We start from the raw sequence: 20,023 nt of genomic DNA on the forward strand, positions 1-20,023 counted from the left end.
GTAAACTAAAACTAGAAAATTGCCTGTAATGATTGTAAATATTGTCAAAAAAGTACAAGTTTTTTGTGACTTATTTAACTAGTGTCATACAGAAGCAAGAAGATCTGAATAAAACTTTGACCTGTGTGCCTTTAAATATGGATAAAGTTAATTGTGTTTTGTAGGGTGTCATAGCAAGCCTAGATTTACTTCCGGAAGGTGTCGAGCAGATACAACATCTGACACAAAATACTAAAATAACTTTATTAAAATTCAAACAATCTAAAATACTTAACTTGGAAACAGTCCATGTTCACAGCCATGTCCTATATACTTGATACTGCTGCTGAACACTGTAACTGCTATCACTCGATACACTGCAGAACGATAGTCTCATCTCAATATAAAGTTGACTATAAATTTTGATACACAGTTCTTACTAATAGTTCTGTTAGGTCACAGCCAGATCTGAGGTAAGATGATACTGTCATCGTAAATGTTGATTAAGAGGGTGCCGAGCGGCATGGCACTTTCTTCCGAAGTGGCGTTTGGAAACTCGCGAGGGTTTATCTATGCTGACATCTCTCATTTGTTGCTGCATCTAGTTGTACCTGTCTTTAGCTTGTGGTGTCATTGTGAGGTACTAACTGTAATCTGCAACCTCACTGTTTGGACGACACATTCCGCCCTGCCAAACCTCCACACATGATCATGTAGTGCTAGGTCACATCATGACAACGGCAGAGTGATGTGGGGTGGGAGGGGGGGGGGGGGTCGGACCCATATGATGAGACAGGGACAGTAATAATGGCTGATGGCAGCTCCCTGTCTGCACCACAGTATCGATCTTGTGAGTGACCAGAGACAACAGTCAAAATATCGACCACAGGGTACATGCCTGCATCCAGGGACACAGATGCTGTGGTTGGAAGGACGCCAGGTGGAATCCCAGCGGTGTTGTGACAGCTGTCTAGGAGCAGTGGTGCGTCTCTGGACATTGCCTCAGGCTACAAGACCAGTGACAATGTCGATTGTGGCACAGAGTTGACCTCCACAGGCAGAATCACCAACACAAGAGTGACACAGATGGTTTTGATTAAAGACATAAGATGAGTGACTCAATACTTGTATGATGACACTATTTTCCAAATGCTGTTTCTTGCCAAAACCTTTAGAGAAAACTTTGTCCTGCAGCTGAAACTGAGTATGACCAAGTGGAACGAACTATCGCTACCACAGCAACAATAGACAGGATATGGTGACGATGTCCATGTAGTAATTCTGCTGGCGGCTTCCTGTCACACCACAAGAAGTGGAAAGAGGAAAGAAAAATCCTTAGGCTTGCTCCCTTGTGAGGGAGGATCGAAGTTTCTCCATATGATGTTTGAATGTTCGAATGAACCCTACAACTTCGCCGTTAGACTGAGAATGAAAAGGAGCAGTAGTTACACAGTGTATAATATTGTTGGCACAAAACTGTTTAATATTCAGACATGCATCTACCACCAATGACAATTGCATGTTCCAGAATGGACCTGTGAAATCAATGTATACACATATTGACTGGGTGGATGTGGCTCTTGAAAAACGTATTGCAGTGGAGCGGATTGATGCTCTGCACGAATATTGGAATGAGAGGTAATTTGGGCATCCACGGCCTGGTGAGTGCTTTGTGTGAACTATGCCTCAGTTAACTCGGTGCAACAAACTTCCCTCTCGAGTGATTGTGGAGTCACAAACCGTGCATTGTCATTCTCTGTATACAGCAGCAGAACGTCTGAACACCCAGATAACGTGACAATGTGAAAAGTAGTGACAACCCGTACATCGTTGTTCTTTGTATACAGCAGCAGAACATCTGAATACCCAGATAACGTGACAATGTGAAAAGTAGTGACATTTCACTAGGTGGGGAATTTCTTTCAAACTACATGGCTATCCATGGTGCATGTACTAGCTGGATCAGAAGCAATTGCTACAGCAATACACCAAAAATTGAGAGGAAAATTTTGAGGAACTTCAAAATCTTTAGTATCGATTTGTAACATGATTCCTCAGACAAATCAAACACTATGTTAGAACCAACCAGTAACAGACACAAATCAGTATCTGAATGTTGTGAATTGGGCCTGTACTACACTTGCATTGATAATTAGACAACAAGAGCCCAACATTGCAATTACTTTGCTGCCTACGGTGAGACAGGCTTGGAAGGATTGAACAAAGCTGTTAAACCAAAAATATTTGCACTGTTTCTAGAACATAGTACATGAAAGCAAACACTCTTCCTTATGTCATGAAAAATTGCTGGCAGACTGCACACAGCAAAATATTTGCACTGTTTGTAGAACATAGTACATGAAAGCAAACACTCTTCCTCATGTCATGAAAAGTTGCTGGCAGACAGCACACAGCTTCAGTAGCAGTGGGATACTTTATTGATCAGGGAAACAGATGCACCTGTGTCTAACAGAAATTAAATTGTCTTTTGAGCCACTCTTAATTGGACAAAAAGTTTGTTTCTGTGTTTGTGGACTACAGCAGAAGATGTCTGCAAAGTGAAAAAGTGACTCTTTGTTGGCATCAGCTGCGATGGCTGTGCCACCATAACCTTCACTTGCTGCAAGCCTCACTGGAGTCATGCCATACCCCAATGCCTGCCTTGGCTGTGTTATAAACAGACTGTCTGGATACAACCTTGTTTGACACACTTTACATCATAAAGAAAAAGCTGTTCTATCTTGATTTGAAAAACACTGAGGGCAAGATTTCTTTACATTATTCTGTAACAAACCTTGTGTACCAGATGACTGAAATGTCTTTTGTTTACATTTACTGTTAATCTGAGGTCTGCTTCTATTTGCTTTAACATTAACCTCAGATGGAGCCTCAAAATCCGCTTCAGTTATGTCCACATTACTTCGAGACTCTGCAACAAACAAAACTTTTTTCAGATCCAGATATGGTAATTTTAGGATAGCAGTACTTGTGCATGCATCAATGCATTTTGCACAATTGCATCACTAACATAACCTCATTGTGACTTAATCCACAAGAACACTTTAACATACAATGCCTTGTTAACCCTTGAGAAGTTCAAGCAGTCCACTGTTTGGGGTGTTTCCTACAACAAAAAAAATTAACTCTTGCTTCAGGCACATAAATCTATGCCTTGTAATACTCACTGAGTTTTTAAACAAGTTTCTCATAATCAAAGTCTTCCAGACAACAACTTTATGCGGTCTGTACACAGCAGCTCAAAATGTTGACAACAAAAATGCAGTGTGCACCATACCTTTAATGTTATGTGCTATGAAGTGAGCTCCAGTTGTGCACTATATTCAGACCAGTCCTCTTCATTATTGTTAATCTGGTGAAATTTGGTAGCAGCAGCTGGTTGTGGGACTGCTTTTGTAAGAGTAGGATTGTCTTCTATTGTACACTGAACAGCAGTCATTCTGTCTGCTGCACGTGATACTGAACAACTTCATTTAGAGAGAGTTCTCGTGGAGACTCAGACATGGTTAAACACTCCATAAGATATACAAATATTCTTACCACAACTTGTAATGGTACACTAAGCACCTGTGACAGGTGTGGGAACCTCACTGTCACCATGTGAGATGTACGACAGATGGGCAATACACTGAGTACAGAAGCAACCATGATCATCACCATGGTATTGTGTGATAGCAAGCCTAGATTTACTTCTGGAGGAGGATACTACAATATACTAAAAATATCAAATCTCTTTATTAAAATTTGAACAATTTAAAATTCTTAACTTGGACACAATCATGTCACTGTGTATTTGTTACTACTGCTGATTGATGTAACTGTTATCACGTGATACAGTACAGAATGATAACCACATCTCACTGTAGAATTGACTGCAAACTTTGATACACACTTGTGACTAATAGTTCTGCTAGAATGCATTCAGATCTGAGGTAAAATGATGCTGTCGCATAGGTGATGAGTACAGAGTGAGTGGCACTGCGGTCTGATGCGAGTAAGCTTCCAGCAGTGGTGATATAAGGAAACTGTTAAGTACATGTTTATGTCAATGTCTCTCATTCATTGCTGCATCTAGTAGTGACTGTCTTTGGCTTTTAAGGTACCAACTGTAACCTGGGACCTCACTTTTTAGACAACACTATGTTTATTCTTTGTTTGTTGTAGTTTCATTGTTGGCAGCTGTTATCATGTGCAGAACAAGAATTCAAATATTTGTAATGATAAGACTATTGACGTTGTTAGAAGCTTTCCATTGTAGTGTACACATGTTAAGCAGCAGGATCCATTGCTTCATTTTAATATGACATTATGTACAATTTCAGTTTCAATGGAAGACATGAAATGCACTGTGTTAGCAGCAGTGGATTATTCCATTTTTTACATGTATTTTCTCATTTTCCTGACATTGCACATTGGCTTCGTAGAAGAGAGTTTTTGTTGTATAGAAAGGTACCTCCAATTCAGTAATTTTCTTAGGACATGAGGCAAGTGCCATACAGTTTTGTGAACAAGAGCGTAAAGCATGAGCAACAAACATAATAAAAATAAAATAGAAACCAATGCTTTGCTTCAGTATGTACATTTCACCTCTCAAATGTCATTTGTGTTCCCTTCCTTCAGAAATCTGACTAACTTGGGGGATGCAAGATATTGTGACACTGAAAAAAGGGATTTGAAAATCTCATCAGTGTGTGTATATATATATATATATATATATATATATATATATATATATATATATATATATATATATATATATATATATATATATATATATATATAACAAAGATGATGTGACTTACCAAATGAAAGTGCTGGCAGGTCGACAGACACACAAACATACACACAAAATTCAAGCTTTCGCAACAAACTGTTGCCTCATCAGGAAAGAGGGAAGGAGAGGGAAAGACGAAAGGATGTGGGTTTTAAGGGAGAGGGTAAGGAGTCATTCCAATCCCGGGAGCGGAAAGACTTACCTTAGGGGGAAAATAGGACGGGTGTACACTCGCACACACACACATATCCATCCACACATATATAGAGACACAAGCAGACAGAACTGCTTGTGTCTGTATATGTGTGGATGGATATGTGTGTGTGTGCGAGTGTATACCCGTCCTTTTTTCCCCCTAAGGTAAGTCTTTCCACTCCCGGGATTGGAATGACTCCTTACCCTCTCCCTTAAAACCCACATCCTTTCGTCTTTCCCTCTCCTTCCCGCTTTCCTGATGAGGCAATAGTTTGTTGCGAAAGCTTAAATTTCGTGTGTATGTTTGTGTGTCTATCAACCTGCCAGCACTTTCGTTCGGTAAGTCACATCATCTGTGTTTTTATATATAAAAAAACAAAGATGCTTTAACTTACCAAACGAGAAAGTGCTGGTATGTTGATGTTGTTGTGGTCTTCAGTCCTGAGACTGGTTTGATGCAGCTCTCCATGCTACTCTATCCTGTGCAAGCTTCTTCATCTCCCAGTACCTACTGCAGCCTACATCCTTCCGAATCTGCTTAGTGTATTCATCTCTTGGTCTCCCTCTACGATTTTTACCCTTCACACTGCCCACCAATACTAAATTGGTGATCCCTTGATGCCTCAGAACATGTCCTACCAACTGATCCCTTCTTCTAGTCAAGTTGTGCCACAAGCTCCTCTTCTCCCCAATTCTATTCAATACCTCCTCATTAATTATGTGATCTACCCACCTTATCTTCAGCATTCTTCTGTAGCACCACATTTCAAAAGCTTCTATTCTCTTTTTGTCTAAACTATTTATCGTCCACGTTTCACTTTCATACATGGCTACACTCCATACAAATACTTTCAGAAATGACTTCCTGACACTTAAATCTATACTCGATGTTAACAAATTTCTCTTCTTCAGAAACGCTTTCCTTGCCATTGCCAGTCTACATTTTATATCCTCTCTACTTCGACCATCATCAGTTATTTTGCTCCCCAAATAGCAAAACTCCTTTACTACTTTAAGTGTCTCATTTCCTAATCTAATTCCCTCAGCATCACCCAACTTAATTCGACTACATTCCATTATCCTCGTTTTGCTTTTGTTGATGTTCATTTTATACCCTCCTTTCAAGACACTGTCCATTCCGTTCAACTGCTCTTCCAAGTCCTTTGCCGTCTCTGACAGAATTACAATGTCATCGGCGAACCTCAAAGTTTTTATTTCTTCTCCATGGATTTTAATACCTACTCCGAAATTTTCTTTTGTTTCCTTTATTGCTTGCTCAATATACAGATTGAATAACATCGGGGATAGGCTACAACCCTGTCTCACTCCCTTCCCAACCACTGCTTCCCTTTCATACCCCTCGACTCTAATAACTGCCATCTGCTTTCTGTACAAATTGTAAATAGCCTTTCGCTCCCTGTATTTTACCCCTGCCACCTTCAGAATTTGAAAGAGAGTAATCCAATCAACATTGTCAAAAGCTTTCTCTAAGTCTACAAATGCTAGAAACGTAGGTTTGCCTTTCTTTAACCTTTCTTCTAAGATAAGTTGTAGGGTCAGTATTGCCTCACGTGTTCCAACATTTCTATGGAATCCAAACTGATCTTCCCCGAGGTTGGCTTCTATCAGTTTTTCCATTCGTCTGTAAAGACTTCGTGTTAGTAGCTGTGACTCATTAAACTGATAGTTCGGTAATTTTCACATCTGTCAACACCTGCTTTCTTTGGGATTGGAATTATTATATTCTTCTTGAAGTCTGAGGGTATTTCGCCTGTCTCATAAATCTTGCTCACCAGATGGTAGAGTTTTGTCAGGACTGGCTCTCCCAAGGCCGTCAGTAGTTCTAATGGAATGTTGTCTGTTCCCGGGGGCTTGTTTCGACTCAGGTCTTTCAGTGCTCTGTCAAACTCTTCATGCAGTATCGTATCTCCCATTTCATCTTCATCTACATCCTCTTCCATTTCCATAATATTGTCCTCAAGTACATCACCCTTGTATAGACCCTCTATATACTCCTTCCACCTTTCTGCTTTCCCTTCTTTGCTTAGAACTGGGTTTCCATCTGAGCTCTTGATATTCATGCAAGTGGTTCTCCTTTCTCCAAAGGTCTCTTTAATTTTCCTGTAGGCAGTATCTATCTTACCCCTAGTGAGATAAGCCTCTACATCCTTACATTTGTCCTCTAGCCATCCCTGCTTAGCCATTTTGCACTTGCTGTTGATCTCATTTTTGAGACGTTTGTATTCCTTTTTGCCTGCTTCATTTACTGCATTTTTATATTTTCTCCTTTCATCAATTAAATTCAATATTTCTTCTGTTACCCAAGGGTTTCTTGTCTTTTTACCTATTTGATCCTCTGCTGCCTTCACTATTTCATCCCTCAAAGCTACCCATTCTTCTTCTACTGTATTTCTTTCCCCCATTCCTGTCAATTGTTCCCTTATGCTCTCCCTGGAACTCTGTACAACCTCTGGTTTAGTCAGTTTATACAGGTCCCATCTCCTTAAATTCCCACCTTTTTGCAATTTCTTCAGTTTTAATCTACAGTTCATAACCAATAGATTGTGGTCAGAGTCCACATATGCCCCTGGAAATGTCTTACAATTTAAAACCTGGTTCCTAAATCTCTGTCTTACCATTATATAATCTATCTGATACCTTTTAGTATCTCCAAGATTCCTCCATGTATACAACCTTCTTTTATGATTCTTGAACCAAGTGTTCTATGATTAAGTTATGCTCTGTGCAAAATTCTACAAGGCGGCTTCCTCTTTCATTTCTTACCCCAATCCATATTCACCTACTATGTTTCCTTCTCTCCCTTTTCCTACTCTCGCATTCCAGTCACCCATGACTAATAAATTTTCGTCTCCCTTCACTACCTGAATAATTTATTTTATCTCATCATACATTTCATCAATTTCTTCGTCATCTGCAGAGCTAGTTGGCATTTAAACTTGTACTACTGTAGTGGGCGTGGGCTTCGTGTCTATCTTGGCCACAATAATGTGTTCACTATGCTGTTTGTAGTAGCTTACCCATACTCCTATTTTTTTTATTCATTATTAAACCTACTCCTGCATTACCCTTATTTGATTTTGTATTTATAACCCTGTATTCACCTGACCAAAAGTCTTGTTCCTCCTGCCACCGAACTTCACTAATTTCCACTATATCTAACTTTAACCTATCCATTTCCCTTTTTAAATTTTCTAACCTACCTGCCCGATTAAGGGATCTGACATTCCACGCTCCGATCCGTAGAACGCCAGTTTTCTTTCTCCTGATAACGGCGTCCTCTTGAGTAGTCCCCGCCCGGTGATCCGAATGGGGGACTATTTTACCTCCGGAATATTTTACCCAAGAGGACGCTATCATCATTTAATCATACAGTAAAGCTGCATGTCCTCGGGAAAAATTACGGCTGTAGTTTCCCCTTGCTTTCATTCGTTCGCAGTACCAGCACAGCAAGGCCGCTTTGGTTAATGTTGCAAGGCCAGGTCAGTCAATCGTCCAGACTGTTGCCCCTGCAACTACTGAAAAGGCTGCTGCCCCTCTTCAGGAACCACACATTTGTCTGGCCTCTCTACAGATACCCCTCCGTTCTGGTTGCACCTATGGTACGGCTATCTGTATCGTCGAGGCACGCAAGTCTCCCCACCAATGGCAAGGTCCATGGTTCATGAGGGGGGGAGGGGGTTTGATAGACACAATAAAATAGGAAACACACACACAAATATTCAAGCTTTTGCAACCCATGGTTGCTTCATCAGGGAAGAGGGAAGGAGAGGGAAAGACGAAAGGATGTGGGTTTTAAGGGAATGGGTAAGTAGTCATTCCAATCCCGGGAGTGGAAAGACTTACCTTAGGAAGAGAAAAGGGACAGGTATACACTCGCGCACACACACACACACACACACACACACACACACACACACACACATCCGCACGTATACAGACAGGCAGACATATGTAAATGCAAAGAGGTTGGGCAGAGATGTCAGTCGAGGCGGAAGTACAGAGGCAAAGATGTTGTTGAATGACAGGTGAGGTACGAGGGGCGGCAACTTGAAATTAGCGGAGGTTGAGCCCTGGTGGGTAACGGGAAGAGAGAATATATTGAAGGGCAATTTCCCATCTCCAGAGTTCTGATAGGTTGGTGTCAGTCTGTATATGTGCCGATGGATATGTGTGTGTGTGTGTGTGTGTGTGTGTGTGTGTGTATACCTGTCCTTTTTTCCCGCTAAGATAAGTCTTTGCGTTCCCGGGATTGGAATGACTCCTTACCCTCTCCCTTAAAACCCACATCCTTTTGTATTTCCCTCTCCTTCCCTGTTTCCTGATGAAGCAAACTTGGGTTACAAAAGCTTGTAATTTGTTTGTGTGTTTTTTATTGTCTCTATCAACACGCCAACACTTTCTCGTTTGGTAAGTTACAGCATCTTTGATATATACCAAAATCTAAGATTAGAATTATTTACTCCCATTATTAAACACTGGTATACAAGGAACAGAAAACAGCAGTGTGAACTGCAAATTCAAACTGAAGAAACTGCAAATAGGTAGGAAACAGGGGATGGGACCTGGATAAATTGAAAGAAGCAGAGGTTTTTTGAGACTTTTGAAAGGATCATTAGGCAATAATTGGCTGAAATGGGATAAAGGAATACCATACAAGAAAAAATGAGTAGCTTTCAGAGATGTATAAGTTAAGGCAGCAGAGGATCAAAGAGCTAAAATCATGAAATATTGAATCTACTGCCACGAGGTGAAGTGTGTAGTACTGCTGATAAACGTATATAAAGTAAAAGGGACTAACTACCTAGCTTTTGGAAGTAATAGTTCCTATGTTAGGGAGTAGAGAGAGCTATGCAGGGGAAGCTTAGAAAGGAAGAGTAGGCCTCTCAGAACCCAGGATAAGATGGATTCTACCTCTCCTCTTCAGCGCAGGTGGGCGTGTGTCATCCTGGGATCTGAGTGACTTGCACTTCCTTTTTAAGCTTCTCCAGCGTATCTCTCTCTCCTCCCCAACAAAGGAACTAGCAGTTGTAATTGCTAGGTAGTGTGCTTCTTTTACTTTATGTATCCATCAGTACTACACATTTTGCCTCCTGAAGGGAAGTATTGTCCAGAACTTTTGTCTTATAATTTATTAGTTTTCTTGGCTGAAATTTCCTTAATCGAATTGATAAAGGGAGAAAGTATAAAAATGCACAAATGAAGCAGGCAATAGGGAAGACAGACATCTAAAAAATGATATTGACCGAAAGAGCAAGATGGCTAAGCAGGAAAGACTGGATGTGAAATGCATGCATTATGGTGGACAGATAGATGGCACCAGCAAAAAAGTAAAGAGTGTCAAGAACAATGAAGCCCTTTTATGAACACTGGGAGTATAGATGGCAAGGCAAAGAAGGGAAGGCTGATAGGCAGAAAGAGTATACAAAGGGTCTGTATAAGGGAACAAACTTTTTGTGTGGAAAGTGAAGAAGAAGTGGACGAAGCAGGATGTGAGGTATGATAGTATGACTGTTGGTTACTTTCATGATCCATTAATCATTTTCACAATAAATCATAATGATGTGGAATGAGTCTTTTACATTCATGTCACAAACTACTTTGTAAATATGGCTACATTACCAACCACCTTTTACAGATTACAGTAAAAGAAATTTTTCTGTGGCTGGAAGGAGCTGTCAAGGAGAAATATTTTTAGTTTGTTTTCAAATTTTACTTTGTTGCCCATCAGACATTTTATATCACTGGCTAAGTTATCAAAACTTTTGGTTGCAGCCATTGTGCATCCTTTTTGTGCGAAAAACAACCTTAATGTGGAGTAATGAATGTCATTTTTTCCTTCTGGTTTTATAATTATGTATTTCATCATACCTTTTCAACTGTAGAGGATGTATTTATGACAAATGTCTTGAGAGAATAATGTACTGTGGAGCAGTAGTAATGCCTTTAACAGATGTTTACGAGACAAGATGACTGTGGGTGGGCACCACACATGATTCGTATAGCACGGTTTTGAGCAGTGAAGACTTTCTTTCTTAAAATTTACTGATTATGTCAATTTATTGATTTGTCTCTCCTCAAGATCTGCAATGATTCTAAGTGTAGATGTGGGTGAACTAAATTGTTTCAGGAGTTCCAAAATGTGATTTTTTTTCAGTTTAAATTTTCAGCAATAAGAACACTTAAAATTTCTGAAGTTTCCACTCATCATTATTTCCACACCATGTGTTACACGTATCATTGGTGTAGTACCTCTAGATGTGTAGAACCAAAGACGTAGCCAACATTTTGTCAAAGTGGGGGTGGGGGGTCTGATTTGTTAAAGAGGATCTTAAAATTTCCGTAAAGAACGATAAACCGTTTTATTTGACAATTATCTTGGAGGTTTCATCAAGCAGAGATATATTCTCCTTGCTTAGGAGTGCTGTATTTTGGCAAACCACTGAGAAGCAGTTGTGCTTCAATCTCCCTTAACCCTACACTACTTCTCTGTCTGGATTTGAGCTGAGGAAGCGATCAGGAATGGACGAGAGCTAATTTTTGGGACACCATGATTATTACCAGAAGGGCTGCTGAAATAAACAGACCTGATATGTTCTGTTTGGCAGAGAAGCTAGAACAATTTTTTGTGGTGAAAATACAGAGGATCCAGAATTATTCAATCTCACACTTTCCCAAATTTCCTCATTTAAGTATGGATCTCTCACTTCTTGCAATGTAAAGAATGTTGCGGCAGACAAGTTCACGAACCTAAATGGGGAGAATTTTGATTATTATTTATGTATCATAGGGCTTTTAGTGGTGGGAGTCTCCAAAGAGATGCTCATCTCATCTTCAATACAGCTTTTTTAATTTAAGCAGAGGGACTGCATCTTTAAGAGAATTGGAATCTTTCAGGAGGAATTGGCTGTGGCCTATTGTAAGTGATGAACCCTGGCATTTGCTGAAATTGAGAATGGGAAGCTACAGAAAACCATTTTCGTGGTTGCTGGTGGTAGATTAAAATAACCTTGCCTCCCAAATCCAGAGATTGCTAGCTTAGCAGCCCAACACAAAGAGCTACACCAAATCGGTGGAGAATTTGGAAAAACCGGCTGTTGCTCATTGTTTTAAAGAAAAACCAAATGCATCACAACAAAAGATTGAATTCTGACATTGCATGTTTTTCCTTTAATTTTGCATGTTTGCTCATATGAGAGTGCATGAATGCATCCATATTTTAAGATTTGTTTATGCATGGAATTGCTGATTTTAGTTATTACAGTATTACAAAAGCATAAATAGACTGTAGATGAAGGGGACGCACAGCGCACTTGGCTCAGTAGAGTTCAAACAGCCCACTGAAAAAAATCTTTTAGAAATGAACGAACTATGGAATGAGCTATAATCCTGTACTCCTGCACTCCACAAACCATTCCCCATCATTCCATATTGGAAATGGTTTTCATGATTGAGTACCATCCAGATGGGCAGGTATTTTGTCATTTGGTCTATTAATGACAGTGTATTGAGCAGACTTTTTAATGAAATGTAGCTGTCACCATTTGGGCGATATTTTTTATGAACAACATGATTTTTGGGACAAATCCAAGTATCTTTTTATGTATTGGTTTTAAATTAATGTCATTTGTAATGATATTTACCAGTCCACTGCCTTGTGAAATACTGAAATATTGCAACCCCAAAGTTCTACCAGTCTCCAAATAATGAACCTTTAATATTTTTTTTGTGTGTTCTAAAATTTAAAAAACCTCTCTCACACCGGCCTGATTTAGCTTCACTGATCAGGATAGTAAAAACATGCGTATATTAAGGGAATTTTCATTCACAAAGCAGGCTTATCACATTCACACAGTTCAATACTGTTCTATCCTGATTAAATTGAGCTTAACTTAAATTCCATAAGGCAGTGAAGCAATTTCGAAGTCTCGGTGCGACGAAAATTGTCAGTCGATCTCCTAAAACATTTGTAATAATTATTAACTTTCGGTGATCACATGGGGAAGACCGGAGATCTGCTGGTAAGATCGTGTTAGCCTATTTATTTATACTGGATATCTTGAGCATACAAAACGGCAGGTTCGTCCAGTGTAAATCAGACGTTCCCCACTGATCCCGTGCAACACAGCGTAGTAAGCAGACACTGTCAATAATAATCAGTTAAATAATACGCGAACACACTTACTTTAGTTTAATTCATGTATTAAATTCCTTCTCATACAGAATCTCATCAAGATGGCGACTAGCCCAACAATACATACATATACATCCTCCTCCTTTCACGGCTAGTCGGCAAGATCTCCCTCTCATTCTTTTCATAAGAGAAAACAGATAGCAGAGAAGCTATTCCATGGAGTAAATGGACGCTCCAAGGACTAATGGGGCTTGAAACTACTTTGCATTGATAATCATCATATATTAAAGTTTAGGAATCGGTAAGATAAGAAGAGATATTTCGAGATATGTACTGAAAAATATATCTAAAAACACAGATGATGTGACTTACCGAACGAAAGTGCTGGCAGGTCGATAGACACACAAACATACACATGAAATTCAAGCTTTCGCAACAAACTGTTGCCTCATCAGGAAAGAGGGAAGGAGAGGGAAAGACGAAAGGATGTGGGTTTTAAGGGAGAGGGTAAGGAGTCATTCCAATCCCGGGAGCAGAAAGACTTACCTTAGGGGGAAAAATGTCTGCTTGTGTCTGTGTATGTGCGGATGGATATGTGTGTGTGTGCGAGTGTATACCTGTCCTTTTTTCCCCCTAAGGTAGGTCTTTCTGATCCCGGGATTGGAATGACTCCTTACCCTCTCCCTTAAAACCCACATCCTTTCATCTTTCCCTCTCCTTCCATCTTTCCTGATGAGGCAACAGTTTGTTGCGAAAGCTTGAATTTCGTGTGTATGTTTGTGTTTGTTTGTGTGTCTATCGACCTACCAGCACTTTCGTTCGGTAAGTCACATCACCTGTGTTTTTAGATATATTTTTCCCACGTGGAATGTTTCCCTCTATTATAGAGATATGTACTGAGTTATATAATTTATAAAATTTCTGAAAATATCGTGGAGAGATCGCTGCAAGAGACATTACAAATGCAGTGCTTTTTTATATAGGTAATTAGGCTATTATGGTACTGCATACATAGTTTTAACTGATCATTACACTTTTTAATGAATCAAAACAGATTTTCTTCTTCTTTCTTGTTACAAACAAATCCTTAATTAATTTGAAAATCAAAATATCTTTTTTCTTCCTGCAATGCATCTAGGTCATCATTTAGTTGATTGGGGGGGAGGGGGGGGGGGTGACTCATGGGCCCACCCACCTTTGGCTACAACCTTAATGGAACTGAATATGTTATGCCAAACAATGGAAAGTCCAGGTAGGAGTATCAACAATGTAGGAAAAGACAGATCGCTACTTACCATAGAGAAGACATGTTAAGTTGCAGAAAGGCACAACTGAAAGATACTTACATAAAGCTTTTGGCCACAGCCTCCATCCATCAGACACACACCTCAAGCATGCATGACTGTATACTTTTGCTTAGATACGGCATTGTTAATTGGCTGGCTATACCATAAATCCCAAATAACCTCAGTTTACTTGCATAAATATTCTGATCCACAGAATCAGAGGCCTGTAACAGGTTGCAGAAAATACCAATCGGTGCTGTTTTGTTATTTGTTGCTTGTAATGTTGGTGAGTGAACATGTTTACGGCATTCTCAGTAGAGCAACATGTCTGAAAATCAAACTGAGCCTACTGACGATATCATTGTTGTTCAGGTGAGATACTGTGCTGAAATACATCACATGCTCAAAAACTTTTGAAAATGATGTTGCTATGAAACACATTGAGAGTCATTGACCTCTCCCATATCACCTTTCTTATTGAGGGGTTTAACAATGCCATATTTCAATATCTCTGTAAAAATGCTTTGATTTAGTGACACATTACATTTTTTAGGTAAGACAGGGCTTATTACAAGGGAACAGAGCTTTAGTATTCCATTGGAAATTCTGTCAAATCCAGATTAGCTTTTATTTTTGAGAGAATAAATAATTTTCTTAATTTCAGAAGGAGAAATGACTGAAGTTTGTAAGAGTTCTTTTGTCAACATAATGTTGTAAGTTTTCTCTTGAACTCTTTGTCCCTATATTTTCTACTATACATATTTTAAAAAATGCTACCTGTGGTTCAATAGTGATGATGTCCTGTTCTGTGGTCAGGTTTTCTGTCTCGTTTCACTACATTCCATATAGCCTTAAGTTTGTTGTAAGAATTACAAGTTTCTGACATAATATTCATGGTCCTCGATTTTCTGGTAACTTTTCTTCATAATTTTGAGTAGTTTTTGTAGTGTGAAACAACTGTAGGATCTCTGTCTGTTCTTGCCAGTGGGTATATTTTCCTTTTTATTTCACAATGTACTTTAGCCCTTTAATATCACAAATTGAGTCCGCCTTGATGCAAAACAACGCGTTATTTGTTTATTTCTTTATTATCCCAAACTAGTTCCGGCAACAAATATCACCATCATCAGTGAGGTTTTTTAATCTAAAACATGCAGAAAATGGTATGGTTGTACATACACAGTATAACATTATTACGTTTTTACATATCGTCTTTTGAAATATAGTTTTATATTGATACTTTTATAGCACCTTATTTATTGTATACTACAGCATGTTTTAAGCTATTATTGGCACTGTTTGTGACATATTTTCTGTGCTCTTTTTTTCTGTTGCCATCTTTTTACTTAGCGAACATCATGTCATCTGCAACCATGTGAGCGGCTGTTATTATTGTTTTAGCCCTTTAGTAATTCATGGATTATTATATGATTGTTTAATGTCATATTTTGCATGTCTGTTTAAAGTTCTTTCTGATTAATTTGTGCAGAAAGCTGTTTTAAAATTAATGGTATTAGTTTATCGTGAAATAGGCTAAATTTTGTGTGAGCATTTGGTTCATTATAAATTTCATCCCAGATCATCTCTTAAACTATTCTTAAAGACATTTGTTCTGGAGTTGTTAATTATTATAACTGATTTAGCATCAGTACAGTAAGACACTATCTTATTTATTGGAACTAACTGTGCATCATGATCAGCGAGAGCATTGTTTTGTCACTCGGTATACAGTTTTCTTCTTGCTTTCAGATTCATGAAAGAAAACATTATCAAACAGGGTCCTATTGTACAGGGCTATTACAAATGATTGAAGCGATTTCATAAATTCACTGTAGCTCCATTCATTGACATATGGTCACAACACACTACAGATACGTAGAAAAACTCATAAAGTTTTGTTCGGCTGAAGCCGCATGTCAGGTTTCTGCCGCCAGAGCGCTCGAGAGTGCAGTGAGACAAAATGGCGACAGGAGCCGAGAAAGCGTATGTCGTGCTTGAAATGCACTCACATCAGTCAGTCATAACAGTGCAACGACACTTCAGGACGAAGTTCAACAAAGATCCACCAACTGCTAACTCCAGTCGGCGATGGTATGCGCAGTTTAAAGCTTCTGGATGCCTCTGTAAGGGGAAATCAACGGGTCGGCCTGCAGTGAGCGAAGAAACGGTTGAACGCGTGCGGGCAAGTTTCACGCGTAGCCCGCGGAAGTCGATGAATAAAGCAAGCAGGGAGCTAAACGTACCACAGCCAACGGTTTGGAAAATCTTACAGAAAAGGCTAAAGCAGAAGCCTTACCGTTTACAATTGCTACAAGCCCTGACACCCGATGACAAAGTCAAACGCTTTGAATTTTCGGCGTGGTTGCAACAGCTCATGGAAGAGGATGTGTTCAGTGCGAAACTTGTTTTCAGTGATGAAGCAACATTTTTTCTTAATGGTGAAGTGAACAGACACAATGTGCGAATCTGGGCGGTAGAGAATCCTCACGCATTCGTGCAGCAAATTCGCAATTCACCAAAAGTTAACGTGTTCCGTGCAATCTCACGGTTTAAAGTTTACGGCCCCTTTTTCTTCTGCGAAAAAAACGTTACAAGACACGTGTATCTGGACATGCTGGAAAATTGGCTCATGCCACAACTGGAGACCGACAGCGCCGACTTCATCTTTCAACAGGATGGTGCTCCACCGCACTTCCATCATGATGTTCGGCATTTCTTAAACAGGAGATTGGAAAACCGATGGATCGGTCGTGGTGGAGATCATGATCAGCAATTCATGTCATGGCCTCCACGCTCTCCCGACTTAACCCCATGCGATTTCTTTCTGTGGGGTTATGTGAAAGATTCAGTGTTTAAACCTCCTCTACCAAGAAACGTGCCAGAACCGCGAGCCCGCATCAACGATGCTTTCGAACTCATTGATGGGGACATGCTGCGCTGAGTGTGGGAGGAACTTGATTATCGGCTTGATGTCTGCCGAATCACTAAATGGGCACATATCAAACATTTGTAAATGCCTAAAAAACCTTTTTGAGTTTTTGTATGTGTGTGCAAAGCATTGTGAAAATATCTCAAATAATAAAGTTATTGTAGAGCTGTGATATCGCTTCAATCATTTGTAATAACCCTGTATTTTTTCTCCTGTGTTCAAAAGTTTATTGCTAAGAGCAAATTGTAGAATCCAAATAAAGTTTCCAGACAATTTTTCTTCTCAGAATCCTTTGGAAAATCTACATTTAGATCACCACAGATTGCCAACTGCTTGCTGCTGTCTGACAGACAGATAGTTAAGAGTCATAATTTCTCTTAAACAGTTCAAGATTTCCTAGTTTGGATCTGTGTATGCTTAAAACTAAAAGTGAACTACTTTAAGTATTCATTCACAAGAACACACTTCTGTGTGCTGGTCATTTCAAAAACTATTTTTCTTAATGTTTTTGAACTTGTGGTCTGTCTTAATATATGTAACAACTCCTCCTTTCTGCATATTATTTCTACACGAATAAGATGCATGAATTTATGTTTAACTTCTTCAACCCTGTAGTTATGTGGTTCTTAGATAGTCAAAGGATGTCATTTTTTATCAGATCTTTCTAAATTTTTCAAACAGGCAAGAAGCTCTTCTGTCTTATTACTAAGTCCTTTGATATATCTAAAAACAAAGATGATAGGACTTACCATATGAAAGCGCTGGCAGGTCGATAGACACACAAACAAACACAAACATACACAAAATTCAAGCTTTCGCAACCAACGGTTGCTTCGTCAGGAAAGAGGGAAAGACGAAAGGATGTGGGTTTTAAGGGAGAGGGTAAGGAGTCATTCCAATCCCTGGAGCAGAAAGACTTACCTTAGGGGGAAAAAAGGACAGGTATACACTCGCACACACACACATATCTATCCGCACATACACAGACATTTGTAAAGGCAAAGAGTTTGGGCAGAGATGTCAGTCGAGGCGGAAGTACAGAGGCAAAGATGTTGTTGAAAGACAGGTGAGGTATGAGCGGCGGCAACTTGAAATTAGCAGAGGTTGAGGCCTGGCGGATAACGAGAAGAGAGGATATACTAAAGGGCAAGTTCCCATCTCCGGAGTTCTGACAGGTTGGTGTTAGTGGGAAGCATCCAGATAACACGGACGGTGTAACACTGTGCCAAGATGTGCTGGCCGTGCACCAAGGCATGTTTAGCCACAGGGTGATCCTCATTACCAACAAACACTGTCTGCCTGTGTCCATTCATGCAAATGGACAGTTTGTTGCTGGTGATTCCCACATAGAAAGCTTCACGGTGTAGGCAGGTCAGTTGGTAAATCACGTGGGTGCTTTCACACGTGGCTCTGCCTTTGCTCGTGTACACCTTCCGGGTTACAGGACTGGAGTAGGTGGTGGTGGGAGGGTGCATTGGACAGGTTTTACACCGGGGGTGGTTACAAGGGTAGGAGCCAGAGGGTAGGGAAGGTGGTTTGGGGATGTCATAGGGATGAACTAAGAGGTTACGAAGGTTAGGTGGACGGCGGAAAGACACTCTTGGTGGAGTGGGGAGGATTTCATGAAGGATGGATCTCATTTCAGGGCAGGATTTGAGGAAGTTGTATCCCTGCTGGAGAGCCACATTCAGAGTCTGATCCAGTCCCAGAAAGTATCCTGTCACAAGTGGGGCACTTTTGTGGTTCTTCTGTGGGAGGTTCTGGGTTTGAGGGGATGAGAAGTGGCTCTGGTTATTTGCTTCTGTACCAGGTCGGGAGGGTAGTTGCAGGATGTGAAAGCTGTTTTCAGGTTGTTGGTGTAATGGTTCAGGGATTCCGGACTGGAGCAGATTCGTTTGCCACGAAGACCTAGGCTGTAGGAAAGGGACCGTCTTTCCTGACGAAGCAACCGTTGGTTGCGAAAGCTTGAATTTTGTGTGTATGTTTGTTTTTGTTTGTGTGTCTATCGACCTGCCAGCACTTTCGTATAGTAAGTCCTCTGATATTTTGATAAAATAAGCTAACCTCACATTTCTGCATAACCTTCAGCATTTTGTGAGGCTCTTCTATTATTTTAACTTCTTCTGTAACAGGATGGCTGAATCCTGATTCTAACCTAAAGAGGGTACCTCTCTGTCACCAGTAATCATAGGGATCTCACTTTGTGTGGAGGTGGCCCCTATATATTTTCTGCAAGAAGCCCAACCAACCTCAGTTTCCCACTTATAATAAGATGTAGACGGTATCTAGTATATCCACATCTTCCAATTGTAGCAACAAGCAATGCAGTCACATGACATTTCATTTCTGTCAGCAGCGGCTTGCCCAAGTCAGTATTCACATGGCTTATAGCAGTGTTATCCCACAGAACTGACCCTTGTGTGTAATTGCTACTCCTATTTCATCCAGGTCACCTTTAATGCCAAAATTTCTGTCTTTGTCCAGGCTGTTCCCTCCTCCACCTAGTGTGATAGTCTGACCCTCTTTGTCAAAACCATTACCCAAATTCTTTGTGTCCTTTACCACCTGGTCAAAGCAAGCACTTGGCTTCTCAATGCTTGTGGTGGTGGTGGTGGTGGTGGTTGTGGTGATGGCCTCCATTCTGAAGACTGGCTTGATGCAGCTCTCCATGCTAGTCTGTCCTAAAGCCT

The sequence above is a fragment of the Schistocerca nitens genome, chromosome 5, assembly GCF_023898315.1.
Source record: "Schistocerca nitens isolate TAMUIC-IGC-003100 chromosome 5, iqSchNite1.1, whole genome shotgun sequence".
NCBI lineage: Eukaryota > Metazoa > Arthropoda > Insecta > Orthoptera > Acrididae > Schistocerca > Schistocerca nitens.